Source organism: Carettochelys insculpta, chromosome 17 (genome assembly GCF_033958435.1).
Source record: "Carettochelys insculpta isolate YL-2023 chromosome 17, ASM3395843v1, whole genome shotgun sequence".
Lineage (NCBI taxonomy): Eukaryota > Metazoa > Chordata > Testudines > Carettochelyidae > Carettochelys > Carettochelys insculpta.
In genome coordinates, this window is record NC_134153.1 from 27359469 (window position 1) to 27382575 (window position 23107).

The 23107-nt window shown below is 42.6% G+C and overlaps 1 protein-coding gene across 1 annotated transcript in view; it reads right to left on the reverse strand.

The window, feature by feature from the left end:
• The window catches only part of PTPRT (protein tyrosine phosphatase receptor type T), a 700719-nt gene that overhangs the window by 676480 nt on the left and 1132 nt on the right, over positions 1 to 23107 (reverse strand). The window lies entirely within an intron of this gene.

Genomic DNA, 23107 nt, shown 5'->3' on the forward strand with positions numbered 1-23107 from the left:
AAGGCTGTGGTTTTTTGTTTTTTTTTTTTGACATATTAAAGACAATATGCCATGGAAACAAAATACTGGCAACCAAAATTACAAAGCCACACACGCATAGAAAAAAGGTGCTGCCAAAAGCAACCATATGGAAACTGCATCTGGGATGAGGAGAGAGGACTTTGGATTGACAACCTATAGGCATTATACAGTGATTTACCCTTTCCAAGTTTCCCCTTAGTTAATTCTACATCCAGGAGTGAAAGAACATGCTCCTTTTCCACTTTAAAAAGATTCTCCACTGTTTCTAAGGTCACAAGCAAATGAAATTAAAATGAAAACGAACACCCCAGCACACTGTCGCAAAACCTTTTTCTTCATTTTTCCTCATGTACGTAGCAAATGACATCATTCACCATGCACAAACATTCACAATAAAACAGTGTATTGAAGACGTCCAACAGCAGCCAGAGTTCACTAACTCAACAGCCATAAAGTTAACAAAGATTGTTTTTTTTCTGTTTGCAGAATACCCATGTACCTAGCCACAATTTAGTTCCACCAACAAAAGCCACCAAGACTCTAAAAAGGAGAGGTGGAAAAGTACCCAAAGAGTTACTTGAGTAAAAGTGCTGCTGCTTAGGGGGGAATGTACTTAAGTACAAGTTACCAGTGTCCCTCTGGAAACCTACTTGAGGAAAAATTACACACACATCACATCTTGATTGTGTTCAAGTATCCAGAAGTGTAAGCAGCTGCACTTTTACTCAAGTAATTTCTTGGGTACTTTTTCCTTATCTAGTAAAAAGATTTGAGTATCCCCAACTGAGTAAGACTTGCAGAAATGACTCTTCTGAAACTCTATCCCAGTTTTCTTGCAAATCTGCCCTACAGGCTCTGAACTAACTGATTAGAAATGTCAGTATTTCAGAAATAAATTTCCCTACCACCCTAAAAATGCTTTTCCTGAGATTTTAATGTAATCCCCATGTTCTATTATCTTTCTGTGTCAAGCGGACAGCTCCGAGACAGTATATCAGTTTGAACTAATAAAATATGCCACCTTGCTCGACAAAGCCAAATATTTGACAAAACACACTGAAATCTAGCAAGATAAGAAACATCTGGGAACTAGTGACTCAACCAACTGTCTCCAGCTAAAATCCAGGAAAAGTATTTTCTATGGACTAAATATGCATGATTAATTTACAAGAACGAGTTCTCTCTCTCTCTCTCTCTCCTCCCCCCCCCTCACCCCTCGAGATGAATATATCCTATTGTCAATAACCCTGAAAGAGACAGCCATCTTCACAAGCACTGGCTATCTGTACTTACTGTCTAAGAAATGGAAAGCATTAGCCAACTTTAATTATAGGCATCTGTACTGCACTACATAAAATATAGTTCGAAATATGGACACAATAGAAGTTACCTAGTCATTTTCAGAATGGGAAGGAAGGAGGAAGCAGCTCAAATGTCAGACTAACACTTCATGTTTTTGGTGAGTTGTAAGGGAGCATCTCTGAACAACGTGGTAGATGGTGAAACACAAAATTTCTGTTTATTTTGTGACAAAACAGAGAACAACCACCTTGGGCCATTAGAAATGACCTCGATGTCCAGAGGAAATGCATTAACCTTTTTCTTTGCTGCAGTGTAGAAATATGTTAGGCACAAATTAGAGACACGGTCTCATCTCAAAATCAATTCTCAACAGCCTTTCACAACTTCCATTTGCCAGCATTTGTGCGCTCGCAATCACTGTGTCCTTCATCAAAGGACATTTTGCCAACCTACTGAAACTCAAAATCTGCCCTGCCTACACACATCTGCTGCCAGTGCCTGCTATGCATCAGCCTCAGATGAAGTGGGCTCCCTCACCCATCCAAACGCATTCTGGCTTGTTGGAAATGTATCCCCAGCATGGGCATATATGTATGTTGCAAAAGTATCACGAGCCTCTATTCAACTTGTTCCTGCAGGCAGCAATCCCCATGCACAGCCCAGACCTGTGGAGCTAATTACAGTTCCCGACACAAGATTATTCTGCACTGGGGGCAGGAGGGAATGCATGTAGGGAACACACTCAGCTCTGGGTACTATGCACAAGTACCCTCAGACTAAATGTCTTTAGAGGAAGTACAAGAATCGCCTGCTGGAGATGGGAGAGCTCCGTTTCTTTCAGGTCCCTCAACCACTTCCCCACTCTCGTGCTGATTTCCCACGCACCATAAAGGTCTCTCAGTGAAGCTCCTGTGCTCAGCCTGCTTCTTTAACAGGGCCCCACTGGTCCCCTGCTCACATTCTTCCTGTGAAGTTGCCTCTGTTTGGCCAATGGATCCCAAGGCAGCTATGTTCTCCTCCCTTTCAACTTCCACTTGTTGGTCAGCTCTTCCCTTGCAGACATCATGGCTGCTTTGCTCTCACAGGCTTTGGCTGTCTGAGGATAACAGAGACGGGGGAGCCATGTGTGCATGCAGTATTGGTATGTTCCTAAAGTAAGCTCTATAAACACAAAGATCATCCTCAAATTCCAGGACCAGCCTCACACCACTCCTCCCAGTTCTCTGTAGGTTTACTGGTACCATCTTTGAGGAAGACAGCTTTTAGCCCATGCTAGTACCGAGAGAATGACATGATCTTCGTGCTTCAGTGGGTCACCAGCTGAGATGAGGAAAACAATCCCCATCACCACAAAATATGCACAATTGAGTGCATTACATGGGTCTCAGGGCCAAAGACGCAGCACTACAGATTTCATTGGATCTGCTGCCACTGTCATCAGTAGAGACCCTGTAACTTCTGAAGAATCAGTATTCACCACTGCTGGACAATAAGTACTCTACACTCCTATTGTCCCTTCCATCCAGAGATCTCAAAGTGCTTTATCAGTGCCAGCCAATAGCTTTGGGAGGTAGAAAAACATTTGTCCTCTTTACAAAAGGCTAAAGCAAGGCACAAAAAGACGTACTTGCTAAACATAACAATGAGAATGGCAATGACTTGCGCTTTGAACTTCCAATGCCCTAATCTCAACGTTGTCTACCTAGGTGAAACTGTGGTTTGCTTTGCAGTGTGGGAATTCTTGTAAAGAGGAGGCCTCACATAGAAGCACACTTCTCACCCAGTTGGTACATGCCATGTTCAATAGGCTGCTTTTTCAAAACCTGAAGTCAGCTAGACAGAAAGGCAAGGTTTCGTTTTCAACCATGAGATTACAAAGCCCAAGCACTATGAGTCAGAGAAATGTTTGATCCTCCGAGGTACAGTGGGAACACATAGAAGGATGTAACAGACTTCACTCTGAAAGACTAATTAATGGTGAAGTACAGTACTATAAATTGAAACTTGGGAAAAGAAAGTCGGGGGGGAGCCTTAATTCATGTTCATCTGGAAAACATTATTCTTTAGTTGTTGTCCTCCATGTAATTACATGTATTAGAGATAATGTGTTTGAACTATTAGTTGTGATATACAATATTAGTGTAAACATTACCATCTTCCCCCAGGATCTCTTTGGAATTAAGGCAATTTGTCTAGAAGAGAGATGTGTTGATGATGCACATTTCAACACAGCAGAAGCAAGTCAATGTTTAGTCTGTTAAAATTAAAAGCAAAATGTATCCACAATGGAAATAAGGGAAGGGGGTCAAAGTCAAGCACCATATTCGTGTCCCAAATTTCTCCTATCCTAACTTGCATTCCCCCATGTTATTCCGTTCCTTTGCCTCCCCAGGGCACAGATTGGCTGTGACTGGGAGGCACAAACATTCCCCATTCCATTCGCAGGGCTCCCAGCTGGAAAGGCAATCAGACACATGGGAATAGGTGCAGGAGGCTCAAACAAGTTTTACAGCAGGGGTGCTGAGAGCCATTCAACCAGTCGGTAAACCTTGTATGTAATGGAAACCACTTCAAAGCAGAGGGAGCTACCGCACCCTTGGCGCCCCTAGTTTCAGCCCCTGTGAATGGGTGGTAATGTTCGGGAGATTTGTCCACATCTGAACACCATAACCTTTACTTCTGCGGTGACCTAAATTGCCGCTGAACCCAGATCTGCAGAGATGGGATGGCATTAATCCCCTGCAAGCCCTTCAGCAGCCTTAGGAGATGTTGCTACTGCAACAACACACCTGCAGCTGGCCTGTGTCAGCTGACACGGGCTCAAGCTGCAAAGCTATAAAATCAAAGCACAGACAAACTCGAGCTGGAGTCCAGGATCTGGGACACTCCCACATCACAGGATCCCAGAGCCCAGGCTCTGGCCCACACCTGAACATCTGCACTGCAATTGTAAAGCCTCACCGCCCACGTCAGCAGACCCAGGCTAGCTGCAGGTGTTTTAGTGTGATGTAGACATAACCTAAGGATCTATTCTATTGCAAGCATCAGAGAAGCTACCAAAATTACTGGCCCCCATCTTCACTAGAGTCCCCTAAAACATAACAAAGCTTCCTCAAACCCCAAGAAGCAACAGTGGCAGTTCAGGTCCAGCAAGGAGCAGCGAAGCAGTGTAAGAGCTGCTATACCAATTCTACAAACACCAGAGGCTGCCCCTACATTGGGGTCATGCCAGTTATACAGGTTGAACATTTCTAATCCAGAACTCTCTTGCCCAGCAACATCCATAATCTGGCATGATTTTAGTTAGCCAGACAACCACTGGTCATGGGTGTGACCAAGGCTCCTGTGGTCCCAGAAACTTTGTTTCCAGCCACCAGCCCTGGCTCTCAGTGTTCTGTGCTGTTATTTAGCTATAATTACCCCTCAGGCTGGGTCTACACTAGAGAGCTTTGTCAACAGAAGGGGCCTTCTGTCGACATGATTTGGGAAGCGTCTGCACACAAAGCATTCTGTCAACAGACTTCCAGTTGCCATGCAGCCCCCTTTGCAAATCCGCTTCCTGGCACCAGAGGGCAGTGCAGTCTGGCAGTTCTCTGTCGACAGAGCAAGTTGTATACAGATGCAATCTGTTAACAGAGGATCTGCCGTGATTTCCTTGTCAGCAGTAACTTCAGTCGACAGATGCATCTCATGTGGACATGGCCTCAGTGTCTTCTAAGGCTGCGTCTGCACAGGCAACGATCTGTCGACAGAACACGGCTTCTGTCGACAAACTCCAGAGCATCTACACAGCTAAAACAAGAAGTTTTGTGGCACTTTATAATATCTGTTAGTCTATAAGGTGCCACAAGACTTCTTGTTGTTCTTGAAGCTACAGACTGACCCAGCTCCCTCTTTGATACTTGTCACCATACACAGCTAAACTGCTCTATCAAGAGTTTGTCAACAGAAGTCAGCTGTTCTGCTGGCAGCGTTATCCAAACAGGGATAACGCCTCTGTCGACAATGCTTTGTCAACAGAGTGCCTGTGTGGGCACTTCCGTCAACAGAGAGGGCTTCAGGTTGCTGAGCAGCCCTGTTTGCAGAGCTGCCATTCTACTGTTCTGTCACCAGAGGACAGTGCAGTCTGGCGGCTCTCTGTTGACAGAGCAAGTTGTGCGTAGCAGCAATCTGTGGAGGTTCTTTTGAGATTTCCCTGTCGACAGAGGCTGCCTGTGTAGATGTAGCCTAAGAGCCCAGTAAGCAGTAGAAGTGTTGGTAATACTGCTGGATAACACTGACCTCAAGTGGTCCACCAAATTCTCTTGTTTGGCACAAGTCCGGTGCCGAGGGTGCCAGACAAGAGAGGTTCAACCGGTACCAGCTTTAAGGCCACTTTACACCAACCACGGGGCACACAGGAGGTACAGCGCAGCTCAGCACCTGAACAAACATATTCAGCTATAACAAAGGGGTCATGAGAAAATTTTCTTTTCCATGAACAATAGATCTCATTTAAAAAAAAAGTTGCAGACAAACGCTTTCATTGTTGATGTCAGACCCATTCTACTTTTCCCTCCGCCCTTGCTGATATTGCAGCAAATAGGAGAATTTAAAGGGATACTAAAATAAATCCAACACCCTTTATGGCCCTAGGACATGGACTGATTTGCATATTCAGTGGCTATGGTTTAGAAGAGTATGCAGGCCCACCCTACTGCTGCAGTAACAAAGCTCATTTCTAGAATATAATGTAGTGGCAAACAACGGGCATTACACGAAATACACTGGACGCAGGAGAAAGGGATGGATATTACATAGTGGTCGTAAAAGGGAATACAATAAAAGAATCAAGGAAATAGATTGGGAGCCTGAGGATATTAAAGAACAGACAAGTTTGGAAAGAACTCATTATTTGTACTCCTTATTGTGGCAATAATTTAAAGGCTCAAAAAACAATAGAAAAGGAATTGGAGTTAATTTTCTGAAGACAAGAGTCCTCTTGAATTAATTGATGAAACACCACAATCCGTTTTCTTGTCTCTTTTTTTGTTCTTTAATGAGATTTGAATAATCAATTACTCAATTTAATTGCAATAGCCCTGGTTTCTCCCTACAGCTTTCTACAATGGCCAGATAAGGTGAACAAAACACAGGAGGACACTAATTGCATTCAAGATGTTGGTAAAGGGTATAAAACGGTCACCTCAGGTGGTGTCATGTAGAAAGTTCTTAGTTAAACAACAACCAGGACCCCTTTGTATATTAGAAATCTAGATTATATCGTATATAAATACACCATGTTAAATAGCGTTAATACATTGCTTAATTACATGCTCACATGCTAGGGTTTTTTCTTCCCCCACAGGAGCCCTGCTCATTCAAAGTAGAGGATGGACAGAGCAGCTATTCCACAGCCTTATTACTGTGTGTGGTTGCACGCCTTATATACCACACCCTAGTCAAACCTGGTTCTGAAGCAAGAAAGATTTGTTTCCTGCGGGGCTTACCTTGGGCGTTTATTTCTACAGCAACCACGTGCAGGTCTGCTGACGGGGCTGAGCGGCAAGGGCAAAAGGGACAACTGCCCCAGGGCCTGGCGATTCAAAAGGGCCCATGGCTCCCTGCCACTGCCACACTGCAGCAGCGGCCAGGAGCCCCAGGCACTTGAAATTGCCTCCAGAGCCCTGTGTGGTATGCTCCAGATAACACTGAGGGCTTGGAGTGGGCAGCACACTGTGGGCCAGCTGCCCTGCATCTTCCAGGACAGAGCTGGGACCTCACCTCACCTCACCCAGAGGACTTACAACTCTGTCAACTCCCCTGTCTGTGTGCTTCATGAGCATTAACTAACGAATTTACCCAAAACTCCTGCAAGGAGGGGGGCTGCACCACCCCCATTTTACAGGCCGGGAACTGAGGCAGAAAGAGATGAAAGTCAAAACTATCCACTAATTTTGGGTCCCCAGTTTGAGGCACCTAGGTTTCCTCAGTGTGCCTTGCATTGTATAGCAGTTTCATGTTCAAAGCCCAGCCCCCACTGACATCAGCCCTTCTGCAAATCAGTCCCCAAGGTATCAACCCAGGTGCCCAGAAAACGATGAACATACACTTAAGTGATGACCCATGGAAGGTTTAAAGTGACTTGCTAGCCATCACCACAAGAACTCTCCATTCGCTTCCTGCAATCTTCGCCTCCCTGAAACCACAGCTTCCAAGTCTTTCAACAATTGAAACAGGGCTCTTAGAGCCAATGGCCTCCTCCAGGACCCTGATTCATCTCTACAGCAGGTCCATCCAATGCACAAAATGAGACTGGGAGCATGAGGGAAAATATGCTACATACTCACCTAATGAAGAGGATATTATAATAATAAATATGCACAAGGAGGCTGCACTAAGCATATACATGTTTTCTGAATGTAGTCTGCATGTAGGATACCTATTTATTTATGAATGGATAGAGAGAGGAAACTACTGGCTTAATGCATAATCTACTGATGTAAAAAAGAAACACTCCCAGGCAGTCTATGCAGCAGCGTTATTCCTGAATAATCTTCTCCAGAAGAGGTATTCCAAATAGGTTCTTCCACAATAGCGCATCTCTGCAAAAATACATTTCAAAATAGCGCTCATCTATTTCACAACAGAGCACCTACACACGAGAGACTATTTTGAAAGAGAGCCATTGGACGCACTATGGCTTATTTTGAAATAAGCTCTATCACACATAGCCCCTATTTCGAACCATGCATTATTCCTCATACAATGAGTTTTATCAATTTCCAAATAAGGTACCTGATATTTGGAAATTATTTTGAAATAGCAGTTGCGTTGTGCAGACGCTCACAGTTATTTCAAAATAGCCACTGCTCTTTTGAAATAACTTTGTTGTGTAGACAAACCCCCACTGTCCTCTATGGACTTTTGATCAGGTAAATTAAGCATCAAAATTAAAGCAGTAAGGTGCAGTTGATCCTTATATTTGTTATATGCTATTTGGTTCTCTCACTACCACTAAACCCTCTCAATGTAAGAGTGACACTGACGAGTTCTTCACTAAATTTGCCTTTTCACTTCATAATTCAACTACTCTTGTTGGTGGGTTATTAACGAGGTAGAGATGCTGGTCTACATTCTAATAAAAATGGTAAGTGGCTAGCTTTTTTGCAGGGGTGGGGAGCAGCATATGAAGAACAACAGCTAGAACATGCAAACAAATGACTAAAAAGACATGCATTGGTGCCTCCTAGTACTATTAGAGAGCATAAGGTTAGAAACAATAAACACCCATTAAATATTTCAGCCCAATTTCCCAGTAAGTGCAGGATTGTTCCCTGTTTTAAATATTCTTCTCTTTCAAGCTGTCTAAAGTTAGTTTGGACCATTTATGTGTTTCCATCACATCCACAGCCTTACTCACTTCAGTGTCAAGAATTTCCTGATGCTCTGGCTACATTTTCTCTTGCTCAGTGTTAATTCTATCACTCAGCATGCCTACTACATAATTCCCCTATCTTGTGTGTTCAGATCTTTCAAATATTTGTCAAGTTATCCCACTCCATCCCACCAACAGTTATTACTTAGCCAGATTAAACAGCGTTTGCCCTTTTAATCTTTTCTCACAAGTTCTAGCCCCTGGATCATTTTGACATACTCTGAGCTTCTTCTCATTTGCCAATTTCATTATGATTCCCAGTGCTGAAGACAATGTCCCAAGTGCAGTGACATAACCACCATATACTGCACAGAAGGACTATTTTTGCCTCTTGAGTACACCTTTTAAAACTGTATATATGCTTCTTTTCCCAGCTAAATTTAACTGCATTGTCATATCTAAATTGCTGTGCCCTCTCACATCTAAGTTCCAGCATTAAACATTTCAGGTTCCCATACACCCACCCACTGAATATAAGTGAGTGTTTATTTCCCATGGATATATTACAGTAGCTTTCATTTTCCCCAGCTGGAGCTAATTTAGTTATTTTCTGTCTATAATTCTAACCTCTCTAGGCACCTTGTTATTATTTCTCCATCCTCATCAGTGTGTGCAACCCTTCCAATTAAGTATCTGGCAAAATTCATTAAATACGCCGTTTACTTCTTCTTCCAGACTATTAACAAAGATGACAAATGGGGCCTGACCCTATGTGTATTCCTTGCAGCATCCCAATAGATAGCTTTGCATAAGTGAAAATATTGGTAAGGATCAAATTCTTCACTTAAAATTGAAATACACCTACTGCTTTCCCTTTGTCCACTTTTTTTTTTTTAATTGCAAAGTACAAATCAGGCTTCCCTTGCAACACTTACTCAAAACCCATAGTGCTTATTGCCAATGCTTCCATTACTCTCTGGGAGCTCAACCCAGCAAGTGTCAGGTACTCTGAACCAATACTGAAGTCCGTGAGAGCAGAGGGTATAGTCAGCATTTCACAAAAGAACCGTGCACCATGCACAATGAAGTGTTGAATATTGTTTTCCTCTCAGTCTGCTAGTGATAGAAGTTAGCTTCCTGGGATACTAACTGCCAGCAACCTCCCTTCATTTCTGAAAACTGGTACCATGTTTGTTTTTCCTCCAATCTTTCAGTGCCTCCCATCAGTGCAGACAGCCTCTGAATTATGTAAACTTCAAAATAAAAATGGGAGACCTAGTTTAGATGCTCCTAAAGAGCAGCAATACTGTGTCCTGTCTTCTTGTTTGTAATCATGCATCTAAACTTTTTGTATGTTTGCTAGACAGAATTCCCTCAATGAACTGGAACATAACAGTGGCCATGCTGGAGCAAACCAATTAGCCAAAGCAATGCTGGAACAAACCAAGTAGCCAATCAATCTAGCCCAGTAAGCACTGCTCAAACTTAGAGTTCTACTAAATGAGCACGTAATTCCAGACTAGGCATATTATTGCACACACAAAATAACACATGTAGATATGCTACAGGGATTGAAACTCTCTATTCTGGAACTCTCTTGCCCGGCAACATCCGTAATCCAGGATGATTTTACTTAGCCAGACAACCACTTATGGATGTGGCAATGTTTACCATGGGCCCATAAATTTGATTTCCAGCAACCATTTCTGGCTCTCAGTTTTCTGTGCTGTTTCCCCCTTAATGTCTTCTAAGGGCCCTGTAAACAAATGAAGAGTTAGTAATGCTGCTAGCCAACATTGGTCTCCCATGGTCCAGCAAATTCTGTCATCCAGCTCTCATCAGGTCCTGAGAGTGCTGGATTAGAGAGGTTCAATCGGTATTAAATCCTCACCAAAGTCTCCCAGGTTTTTTTTGGTTTTTTTCCCCCCCAAACTCGTAAATTCATTTGAGAGCAATTAATTGTGCAGGGTCTATTTCCCTCTCTCCTCTCTGATGTCTGATTTTTTCAGGATGCAGGGTTAATCTGTGCCAGTAAGGACAGCATGTTTGCTTATCTGTGAGTGTCCCACCCCTTTGCTGATTTCTGCCATGTGCTGACCTCTGCTAATATGCACAGCAACCCCCAAAGAGAAATGCCAGCTGAGCCCTCTCAGGGAGTTTAGGAGACATGGTTGTTAAGAGAGACAAATCACAGACTCCAAACCAGAGTGTTCTAAACCTGAACCAGTCATGAAAATAAATCCAGTCAACAAGCCAGGCCTGCAGCTGCAGGGAAAAAGGGGGAAGTTACAAACAAGCTGATGAAAAGTATGAAGTGGAGTCAGAATGACCAACAAAGAAAGAGCAAGATATATTTGCTTTAGAGACAAACATTAAGCTTAAAATCGGGTGTTGTAAAACACAAAACTATATTTTACTTACATTACTTGTAAAATACTTTAAAATAATCTAAAATCCAATCATTTACACACTTTGATTATTCTTAGCATCCCTTTCAGCTGGGATGCTGAGCTTGGGACCATTGTTTTTGAAATAATAATTCCACAATCTATAGCCCGTTTCACGTTCTCCCTATAATACTAAATCCTACAGAGTTTAGTAGCAATCACCCCAACAAGGTTCTATAGAAAATTAAGATGGATTGGATTTTCCCAGTTTGGCAACCTCAAGACCTGACTGATCCCAAACCAGGGAATCTGATGGACCAGTGAAGGTCAACACTGGCCTCTCTACTGCCCCTGGCTGCACGGCAACTCTCTGGCAGCAACAGAGGGGTTGGCCTTGATCACATGGTGAATGGGGATGGGAGTGTTCATGGGAAAAGACAGAGTGGCTGTAGAGCCCTATGGATTGCAGGCAAAGAATGCACCTGCATGGGGCTCTGCAGACACCATCTCTTTCTCCAAGTGCAGCTCTTACCTCCCCCTTCTCCCACCTGCTCTCTGAGATTGAGCACCACAAATGAGCTATTTGCTGCACTCCTGAAACTCTGGGAGGTCAAGAGGAAGAGTTGCTGAGCACAGAGCCTGGCTCTTCCCTGGGAGCACTACAGCCCAGGGAACACCCATGTGGATGCTAGCCCACAGATGTTGCTAGACCATGGAAGTCCAGACAACAGAGGTCAAACCTGCTACTTCCATAATAGAAACAAAGAAACATGATTTGTGTAGGTTTCTGAGCCAACACAGAGTTTCATACCAGGATAGACTCTCTTAATAAATTCTATTAGGTAGGCTTGGGAATATTTCTGTGGCTAAATGTTAATTTCACACACAACATGAAGAAAAATATTTTTGTAATAAACTGTACAAGGCAAATAAGGAAACAATGCTGCTGTAGAACTTCGAGTTTGATTTAAGGATATTTACTTCATATATTTTGGCAGATGATATTGATAATTTGTTCCTTAACAATCATGCAGGTTTAACTCTTTTAATCTCAAAATACACAGTCATTAAATAATCATCTGACCCACCACTTATTTTCCAGAACTGTGAAAAATGTAAATCAAAATATTTAAATGATAAACATTGATATTAGCCATAAAATCATAAAAAAATACAAATCAAACCCTACCCACTCTTGCTACAGACTTTGTTAAAATAAAACCTGAAGGGAAGCTCACCTTTTCCTATTAGCTTCTACAGGGGATAGTTCCTTAAGTGTCAGATTCTTAGTGGTGTAATACTTTGATTTCAGTCAGGGCAGAGGAAATGTCAGTGAAGAGAAAACTATTGGAATTGGAAATTATTTCATTTCTGGAAACGTTTCTATCGGTCTAGGATTTTATAAAAGCTTATGTTCACAAAAGCTTAATGTTGGGTCCCTTTTAACCAGGGAGCGTACAAGTAGGCAGAATCTCTGGCAACAACTGTGTGTATCTATGGCAGTTGTTTGCAGTGTATCTGGATTTCTGTCGGGCGTAACAACCATCGCTGCCTGGTTACCCTCTGTGCTTTCACAAGCTGACCGCAAGCAACAGGCTTAGTGCTCCTGCAGCAACATCCATTCTCCTCTAAAGGGAATGAGTCAGTGCTGGGAACAAGCAGCTGCAACATAGAGCCAGAGGGCAGAAAACTGGAAGCCACTGACCAATGGGTGTTTCTGATCAGAATGTTATGCCAAGTCCTGGTGGGACCAAAACTGTCTGTCTCAAACGTAACATTTGCTATTTTGTGGGGGCAGGTTTAGAGAACAGGGAAAAGCAGTCCCTTCCCCGATAGGCAGAGTGCCTTCAAGACATTTAATTTTATGGGCTGCAATCCAGTGCTATACACTCATACTTGGGCTGGCTGGCACAGTCCTCAGAGAATAGAAAAGAAGGATCCACTGAGGTCTTCAATTATGCTACTATTACAATGACCTATTTGAGTACAGAGAGGAACCCAGATAATGCAGCAGTCAAAGCGTGTAAATACTAAATCAGCTCTTTGCTATTTACATGTTCGTGCTTAATCATTACTGGAAAATATCACATCACGCAACTATGGCATAAACACAGGAGTATTAACAGAGCTGAGCAAACACCAAAACAAAAAACAAGAAGCGAATTCGCTTCGGCTGTGCTCAAGATGTTTTTGTCTTTGTTTGCCATGATTATCCTAGCAAACAAGTTTGTTGGCAGCCCCTTTTTTTAGCAAATAATGAAGACTGTTCCTGCAAAGTGAATTATGAATTTGTAAACATGAACAGTCGCAGCACAAACCTGATTCCAGGAGATAAGCTCACCCAATTAGAGAGCAGCAATAGTACAATGTGATTTGTGTTCAAGATTATCCCCACAGCTTGACTTTCTACCTACATGTCAAAAAATTATTCAAATATATCATTTGTCAAATAATTTTGAATAGCACATAAACAAAAAGACATCAGACGCTGGGGCAGGAGTCACCCTTGGAATCCCTGAGCCCCAGGAACAGTATCTAGTTCATATTCTGTCATTTCACAACCCTGGACACTATTTGTTCGCCTCCCCCCACCCCTTTTTTTTTGGTGGTTCCCCTTGAAGGCCAAGCCTGTAACAGAGTTCCACAAAGAACTAGATAAGTTCACCAGGATGGGCAGGGATATGACCCAAGCTCTGAAGTGTCCACATCCCCTTTTCCAAAAGCTGGGACTGGACAGCCTGGGATGGATCACTTGATCATTATTTGTTCATTCCCTCTGAAGCATGTGAAATTGGCCACTGTCATAAGAATGGATACTGAAATAAACGGACCATTGGTGAAACCTAACATGGCCATCACTGGGGTAGATAGACCATTGATGAGACCCAACATGGCCGTTCTTATGTCTCTTTCCCTGAAGTCTCTCTGCTGCAAGCCTCACTTCCTACCTTCTCTGGTCCTCTTCAGCCGACCCCCTTCAGTATAATTTCTTCTGTCAATTTTCCTATTAGCTCATCCCCTTCTCAATCCCCCCATATTGCTTTGCTTGAATTGCCTTGTGGACAGCAAGGCTGCCAAGCAGCATTCAGTCACCACGCTGGGGGCACTGGTTGTGCAGAAGCCCATAACAGGGACGAACATATGAAGGTAGGGGCCCTCTGGCAAAACAGCAAAGTCAAGAATCACGGCAGGGTTACTGATCCTACAGACCGGCCACCTAGCTTTATCCTTCCACCTCAGATACAGCAAACTACATCAGATCCTCAGCTGGGTGCTGCAATTATCTACCACACCAATGGAAAGTGAAAAACAGCTTAATACGTGAATGCAGAGAAGATCTCTGAACCAGAGTATTGCTGCCATCAAAGAGCTTTCTCCAGGGGGGCAGCTTTGATTCATTCTATGTCCAGGAGCCATAGAGCCAGATGACAAACCAGTATATTGACCTTCAAAGTTCTTTTCAGACTGCCATGTGGAAGGAGGCGGGGGGGAAATTGCTTTCCTGGTATGTTGCCCCTCTTTCTGCCATGCTCTCTCTTTCTCTCTTATATGTATGTTTAGGTCATACACAATTCAGTACAGACACCAGATTCTCTTACATCTTTGTGCAACCCATAACACAGTGGGGCCCAAAACTAATTCTGGACTTTGGGACTCCCACAGCATGAAATATACATGGAAAAATACATTTTGTTTGTAGCTAGTTCACAAATAGAAAAAGACATCTTTACCAAATAAGGTATTTGCTAGGAATGGTTCCTTCAGCTCTTACTGTAAGGCTACATCTACACTAGCCCAAAACTTCGAAATGGCCATGCAAATGGCCATTTTGAAGATTACTGAAGAAGCGCTGAAATACATATTCAGCACCTCATTAGCATGCACACAGCCGCGGCACTTCCAAATTGCCATGGCTCGCTGCCGCACGGCTTGTCCAGATGGGGCTCCTTTTCAAAAGCAGATCGGAATAAGGGGATTTCGAAGTTCCCAGGGTCCTTTCGAAAAGGAGCCCCATCTGCATGAGCCACGCGGCAGTTTCAAAGTGCTGCAGCTGCCTGCATGCTAATGAGGCGCTGAATATGTATTTCAGCGCTTCATTAGTAATCTTCCAAATAGCCATTTGCATGGCCATTTCAAAATTCTGGGCTAGTGTAGACACGGCCCAAAAGAAAGGAATGATCACATGGTCATCATCATGTTGAGACAGTACATCATGTTGTAGGACCTATGGGAAGATGCTAGGCTAATGTGCTGACTCAGCCTGTCAACCAGAGGCAGGTCGGTCTCAACAGACCCAACCACTGGTTTGTATGACCCTCTCAATCAGTGTTTATCAATTTTATTTGGCCACAGAACCCTTTTAAAGGCAAAAGAATTCTGAGGACCTCATAATAACAATTATATTTAGAGCTGAAGAAGTAGACCACAAATAAGTAAGGATAATTATTAAAAAAAAACCACAAAAAACAAAAACAGAATTTGCACCCTGGCTACTTTTCAAGCGAGTGGCTCTCTGCAACTCCCTGCCCTGCTGCCACTGAAATAATGGAACTAAATTCAGCTGGTTTCATGGACGGATCCCCTCCTGCCACCCTGTAAACCAATTAAATCTAGTTCTACAGTAAACCCCAAACTTACACGTGGGTTGCATTCCTGGGTAACCACGTGTAAGTCAAATTTTGTGTAAGTCGCGGGAGCCAGGAAACTGACCAGCACTACTGTGCAGATCAGGTTCACAGACCCTGACACTGACAAGGAACCATAAACCAGGCAGCAGCCTGGCTCCCAGCTCCCCTCCACTTGCAGGAGCTGGGAAACTGACTGGCACTGCTGCGCTGGCCAGTTTCCCAGATCTTAGTACTGGTAGGGAGATGTGAACCTAGTGGCAGCCTGGCTCCCAGCTCCCCACCACTCCTTGGAGCCAGGAAACTGACCAGTGCAGCAGCAGTGGCCAGTTTCCCGGCTCCCACAAATGGAGGGATCTCACCATCACTCACGATTCTGACTCACATTAATCCAAGTAACGCACAAGTCAAAAAATCACATAAATAGGGGTTTTAGTCAACTGTCTCAGTGGCAGCAGGGCAGGGAGCTGCGGAGGTGTCAGCGATAGGACCTGCAAATGGCTCCTTAAAGAGCCACACGCAGCTGCAGAGCTGCAGGCTGTTGACCCCTGATTCCTAGTCAATTTATATTTGTCATGGTTAAATTTTCAAATACAAGAAATCACACAACTATACTATATTCATAGTCACTCAGCCACATGATCCACCCTCCCTGAAAGCGAGTATGGGGATTTACGGTGGTATATAACAGGCAATCGCACCAGTGACTGCACATGCAGCACTGAGACGTGACATCATTGTCCCCACTCTCTGGCTAAGTGGGCATTACACTGGGACACTTGTGGCAAACAAAAATGAAAATGGTTTTAAATAAAACTCAAATGCTTAAATATTAATTATTTTTTAAATCATAAAAATTTATTGTAATGGAATTTTTCTTGCAGAACCTTTATTTTCACTTTGGGAACACCATTTGGGAAACACTGCCTAAATCAAAGGAGCTCGTAAACAATCAGGAAGTTTTCCATGGAAAACCCTAAAAAAAAGAAATAAGGTTCATGGTTTGCGTTCCATTGTTGTTAGGAAAGAACAAATAATACCCACAGCAGGGGAACTTTTAGAAACTGACTTGTGGGCAGGGTGGGGATATGCCCATGCACATGCCTTGTTGAGAAAAAAGGAGCAACTCCACTCACGAGGTTAGATGGTATGTAACTACTACAGCAACACATTTTAGGTTTTAATGATGGCTGTATACCTTGATTTAAGATAAAAGGGATCAAAAAAAGAATCACAGGCATGTCAGAGTTACCTGACTCTGTCACAGGGCTTACAAAACTTCCAAAGTAAAAATTGCCCCTATTAGAGCAGTTAACTCCCCCTCAAACCATACAGTAAACACAAAATAAACAAGTAAGTGGATGCATGGTAACAAATCTGCTTGCTGAAGAAATGGAGCATCATGGGGGGAACCCATTCCCATCAGACTGATGAGAATGTTCCTTTTAGTCCTGCAGTGAATGCTGCTGCAATACCAGCATAACATATGTCTATGGCATGTCCGTTACCTCAATCCCATCTCCTGTCTCTGCTAGGTAGCTCTTATTCACATGCTCCCTATGAAAATTCACTCCTCTCATCCGCATTCTGACCAAGGAAGAACCACCCTGCAGACCAATGAGTGAAATACAGTCATCCTGTTTGCACATCTGTGGGACGCTTTCCATCTATGGGTCTTCTGCTTGCACTACTGGAGGACCTGGCTTTATTCTTGTGGTTTGTGACATAAATCAGTTAAACAACAACAAATCCTAAACTTACGGGATCGTAAGAGTCAAAAGCAAGAAATTTTAGCAAAGGCATCCAAAGTAAAATGCAGAGGTTGAAATCAAAGGAATTTCCTCCTCCTACACCCCCCGCCCATACACACACACTGATTTCAGGTAGAAGAGAAAAGGATCAGAGCCCAAGATAACACTACAGTAAGTTTTGCTTTACAACCTTAGGGAGGTCAGGCAGGCTAGCAATCCACCTTTGTTCCATGTACGCCTTTAGAAGCACTGGTTGCAGCCAACTCACAGCCAGGAGCTTTTGCCTGAGATGTTACATATCACCACTACACCTTGGCACGAATCCAAGATCACAACAAGGCTGTAAATGAGAAGCTGACATGGTAAACTCCACTGTTTCCTTTGTGAAGTCAGATCTGAAGAAATTTCATCTGACAGAGAAGTGCAAAGCAACGGATACTTTTCATAAAGTGAATGCTCAAAGTATCTTCTGTGAACATCTTTATTCAGCCAGGAACTTTAGGCTGTTCAAGCAGCTTCACTGAGCTGTGCATACCACACACATCAGCAGCCATCAAATGCTGCGGAAGAGAGAATTCAAAACACCCACAGATAGAGCATGGCTCTACCCCCTTAAAATCCATGCACTAGCTCAGAAGCTCAATCCTTTTATAATCACTGCTCCACTCTGAACTGTGAGACAAGAATTCATTGGGATTCTACTTAAAGTCCCAAGCCTACAGCCCCAGCAGGAAACAAGAAATCAAGTGGCTGGCCCTGAATTAATTTATAGGGACTAATTAAAAAGGAAAAACAGAAACCCACAGGAGACTAGTTGTCATATGGGCTCATTCTCACTGGAGTTTTCTGCTTCTCTGCTTGCTACATGTTCCTCACAGGTGCATAAGACCTATGCTGCCCTCACTCTTCTGGTTCCCCAATGCTACGCTAGATAAACAACATTTAGCACTTAATGAGTCAGATCTTCAAAGAATTTTAAATGCCTTAACTGAGTCATCAGAATCTCTCTTTAAAACGCGTAATGGCCAAAGACCCAGTCCACAGTCTATCCCATATTTCAGAACAAGAATCTGACAGATAGCATGCATTGATCAGACATTAAAAATACATAGGGCTGATTAAAAGATGTATGACCTGATTAAGACAGGAACTGTCTCTTTACCACTGAGAAACATTCCTGAGATTTTGCCATGAGGAACAGCAGCAGCACCAGGAGTTTACCTCATAATTACACCAAGCAAAAAAGACAGAGGGACAGATTGTGATGCCTTTATTTACGGGCACAGACCCATTCACCATTCACATAAGTCTTCAACAGTGAGAGTGTGGGCTCTACAGTGTTTCCAGGAAGCGAGCAAGGAGGTGGAGGGTGAATGGCATTGGGAAAATGGAGGCTACTCTTGGCAATGCAAGGCAGTGCTCCTTGTCAGCTGTGTGAGCCATGAGACATGCAAATGCCACTGAGCTGATTAGCAGAGTGCTCACGGCCCGGTTTGTTTCTCTCCTGGTGGTGCACATTCACACATCTCTGTGCATGCAACAAAATTTATTCCACATGGATGGAAAGATTAGAGGGAACACGGCTGCATTGGCAGCCTTTCCACCTGCGAGAAGCTACCACAGTGAAGTTTAGCCAAAGTTATAGAACCGGAAGAGAAGAACAATTCAATGGGAAAAGAAATTCTGTGATTAAAGGTCTTCCAGTTTAAGTGAGCCAATCTGTTCTTCCCAGAATCATTTCTACGATCACAGTAAATTGGGATACAATGTAGTCTGCTCTGGAACTACAAGCAAAAGACAAGTCGTGTGGCACTTTACAGACTAATAAATTCATTAGGTCATGAGCTTTCACAAAATATCATGACCTAATAAATTTGTTAGGTGATAACAGACTGCTTGTTGGTTTTGAAGTTACAGACCAACATGCCTCCATCCCCTCTCCCTCCCTGCCCCCCAGACTTTTAACCAAATGGCCAGTTCATGTCAAACACATTTAATGAAAAAGCTGTACACCTCACAGAAGTGAAACTCACAATTTCCAAGCCACCATATGAAATACTCAGAGAATCTCGCATTGGGCAATCCAGACCTGACTTTCAGTGGTGTGCTGAACAGAAAGTTTTAATCTGTAGCTACACTGACATGCAAGAGTTCAAATCATCCAGCTGTAGAAAGTTAAGGCAACAGTTTTGGAACTGCTTGCATCCAAAGACTTCTGGGGAGATACATCACTTTGCTTCCTATTACAGATAGCACCAATATTTTTCATAAGCCTACATACTCCTACAATTCCTTGAAGCCACAGATCACAAAAGGCATTGCAAATATTGATGACAACTTGGAACACCTCTCTCTGGAATACTATAGGCAGGTATTAGTCTTATTTTTCAGACAAGTAACTCAAGTCACCTCAAATGTTGGGTGCCTGACTTTAAACACCTCTAGTCTGATAGTCAGAAATGCCAACACTGATTTCAAAACAGAGTAAAAGATGCATATTTAACCCTATGGTTAAAAAGTTCTAACACTAAAGTCATAAGATCACCCACCTGTCTATATTCAGTGTCCCATTCAGCCAAAAAGTAACAACTGCCAATTGTTCTTTTTTTCTACCTCTTCATTAATGAGATAGTAAAATAACCACAGCAGCAGAAAAGATACCAGTCAGAACAGCTGAGAATATTCCTAATAAATATAACAAAATAATAATAATAATAATGAGTCAAAAAGCAGTAAAGGGAAAATTATGAAAACACACTGATCTAGCTAGCGATTAATCCTTAACGGCTAAGTAGACAGGAAAATAAATTGATATGCTCGTTCTTCTCTTTCATTAAGAGATTTTACACACAATATGATTTTTCCCAATAAGAAACAATTCTTGTCCCAAACCCAACCTATAATTCCAAAAAGCTTCATAGCCTCATCTCTGGCACCACATTGGTTTCCAGAGTATCAGAGCATGATGCCTTATTGAAAAGAAGGTGCTGCAGTATTCTATAGTAATCATCCAAAACCATTCCTATACCATTATTGTAAATTACAGGGATTTGGAACTATACCTGGAGGACACTGCAGGATTCCACAATTTAAAATGAAAGAAACAGGTGAGAGGAGGGTGTGGATGAGGATGGGTATTTGCAAAAGCCACAAAATGGGCAGAGGTTGAGAACTGGCAGGGCTTTACCACACAGAGGCTTTTTATAGTGGCTGTGGAAACAGCACCTGGTTTAACATTAATTGTTCGTTTATTAGGACTCAAGATTCAAGCCAGCCAGGAACGAATATAAAGTTGAACTGTGCTGCTAACAGTTCCCCAGAGGGAGTGGGAAGTGATTAGCGAGTTAAATGGCTACATTGTTAACAATTGCCACATAGAGTAGCTTATGCTGTAAAATCCATTTTTCTCTGCCAATTTACTAATGACAATATCTGCTAGTAAATGTCCTAAATCTCTCTCCAGCCACACCCCTTCTTACTTGCCCCACATACACCATATTGAATACATCATTTGTTATTTTGGTTTTATGATCTGGCAGCAATCTTTACAAACATCCACTTTGGACATACCTAAATGCTAAAGAGCTCCACTACAGGGAAGCAAGGTACAAGGAAGGACATCTGCGATACAGTCAACATTGCGACCAAGACAAACAACAGTGTCAAACTAATGTGGCCATTGTGTTCAGGGGAACACTCCCAATGCAACCTATTGTCCCGGCTTTTCCCTGAATGTTATTTCAAAGATGTAGCTCTGCACAGGCAGTAAGATGAGATCATCCAGTAGCACAAGACACTTGTAAAGATAAATCCTTATGTTAGAAGGAAGAAGAAAATGTGCCATGCACACACACCTATTGCAATGGGAAGTCCCTTGTCTTCGGGAATGGGATCAGGAATTACTGGAGGTACTTGGGATTTTACTGCTGTGTATTCTAAGGAAAAGTAGATAAACCATTAGATTTGGAAGCTACAGCAAGAAGAGAGATTAAAACCTCAAGAGCAGATTTGCTGTGTTATAAATAAGATGTGTTGGAAATTGTGTGCAACTAAAAATAATTGGTGAGGGAAAAGGAGGGAGGGAAAATGTTACAAATTAGCGCAACACCAACAGCTGCCTTAAGACAAGGGCCAAAGAGTATTAAAAAAGGCCTCCCAGTATCAAACAAGTAGGACAAGCAGGAAACCAGTATCAATTTGTTACATGTCCACAAACATTTCTGATACCAAGTTTACAGTGCAGCAAGGGAAAGTGCCTAGGAACACTTTTTACATGTTACCATTCGGGGTGGGGGGTGGAATAAGAGAAGCCAATTTCTTGCACAATGACTTTTCAGAATGTTTAACAAAAGGCTACTGAACAAACACATTAAGCATTAAAAAATATTCAGCTAGTAGTCAAGAGGTATTTTCAGCTTGATAGTTATGGATACAGCACCATCTGATGGAAGACAACAAAAGTGTCGGATTACTATGGAGGGAATCTTTCAAATAACTTGATCCTTAATTGAAATCCAGCAGAGGTGCAGGGTGAGTGGACATTCTGCATATTTGCTTTTATCATCAGTATATTAGCCATCCAAATTGGTTACAGGTCATTAAAAGCTCAGCCAATGAATGTAATCTAAAACAGGCAACACTTCCCATATAACCTCAGAAACTGAAACAGCTCAGCAGTCATATTTATACGTATAAATGAAGTCATTTTGTCATTCTGAATAGGAAGGCAGGCATTAGAGAGAGAGGTGAAAGTTGATATTAACAATCCGGCAGCTCAAACACTAGCTGCTAGTGAGAATGGAGTATTTCCATCCTGCTTTAGAAAGGATTAGCCATTTGCTTTCAGTACACTTGAATTTGCTCTGCGCTTTTTATGTCACAATTTGTTCTCTCCAATGCCTGCATCTCCCTTGCTGGAAAGAGTTCTCAATTTTAGTAAAAGATGGGTGTTTGTCTAAGCATGCAAACTAAATGATTCATCAAAAGGGAACACAAGCCTGGGATCTACCCCCGTTGTGTCAACCCCCATCCTATCTCTTCTGAAATTATATTCATGCCAGACATTAAAAATTGGTATTTGAAAATAAAATAAAATAAAACCCTCACAATAAATTTCCTATACAGTTTACTAATGAAGGGAGCTGTTTAACAAAGCTACATTTCCCAGTGGCTTTTAACAAATCTGATAACATGTGTGGTTGCCTAGCAATCTAACCTAATTTATTATTAAACAGCTTTTGATTGCTTTCAGTCTATACTTCCCCAAACTGAATGGGGCTCTCCCCTCCCCACGTTAAACTTTCTTTAGGACAATTTCACAGTGAAAACATTTCTTTCAGCCTCATGCATGGGTCTGGTTGCACGGTCCCTATTCGCTGAGCTGCCCAATATTTAGATCTTCAAGCAGCCAAATAAAAGTCACTCCAGCTCTTTTAGCATCTTAATCCCTCCCTGCATGTGGAGCACTAAATCTAGATGTTCTGGGCACCCCATTGAAGGTATGGACTGAAAATCAAGCCTCACTTGGAGAGATTCATTATCTCCAGCCCGCAAAGGCAAAAAGGAGAAGGGGAGTTGTTTTTGCTCATTTTAAACACTCCAACAGAACAAAGCACAGTGAAGAGGTGGTGGCAGGTGTTTGGGTTTGGATTTTGTTTCTTTTAA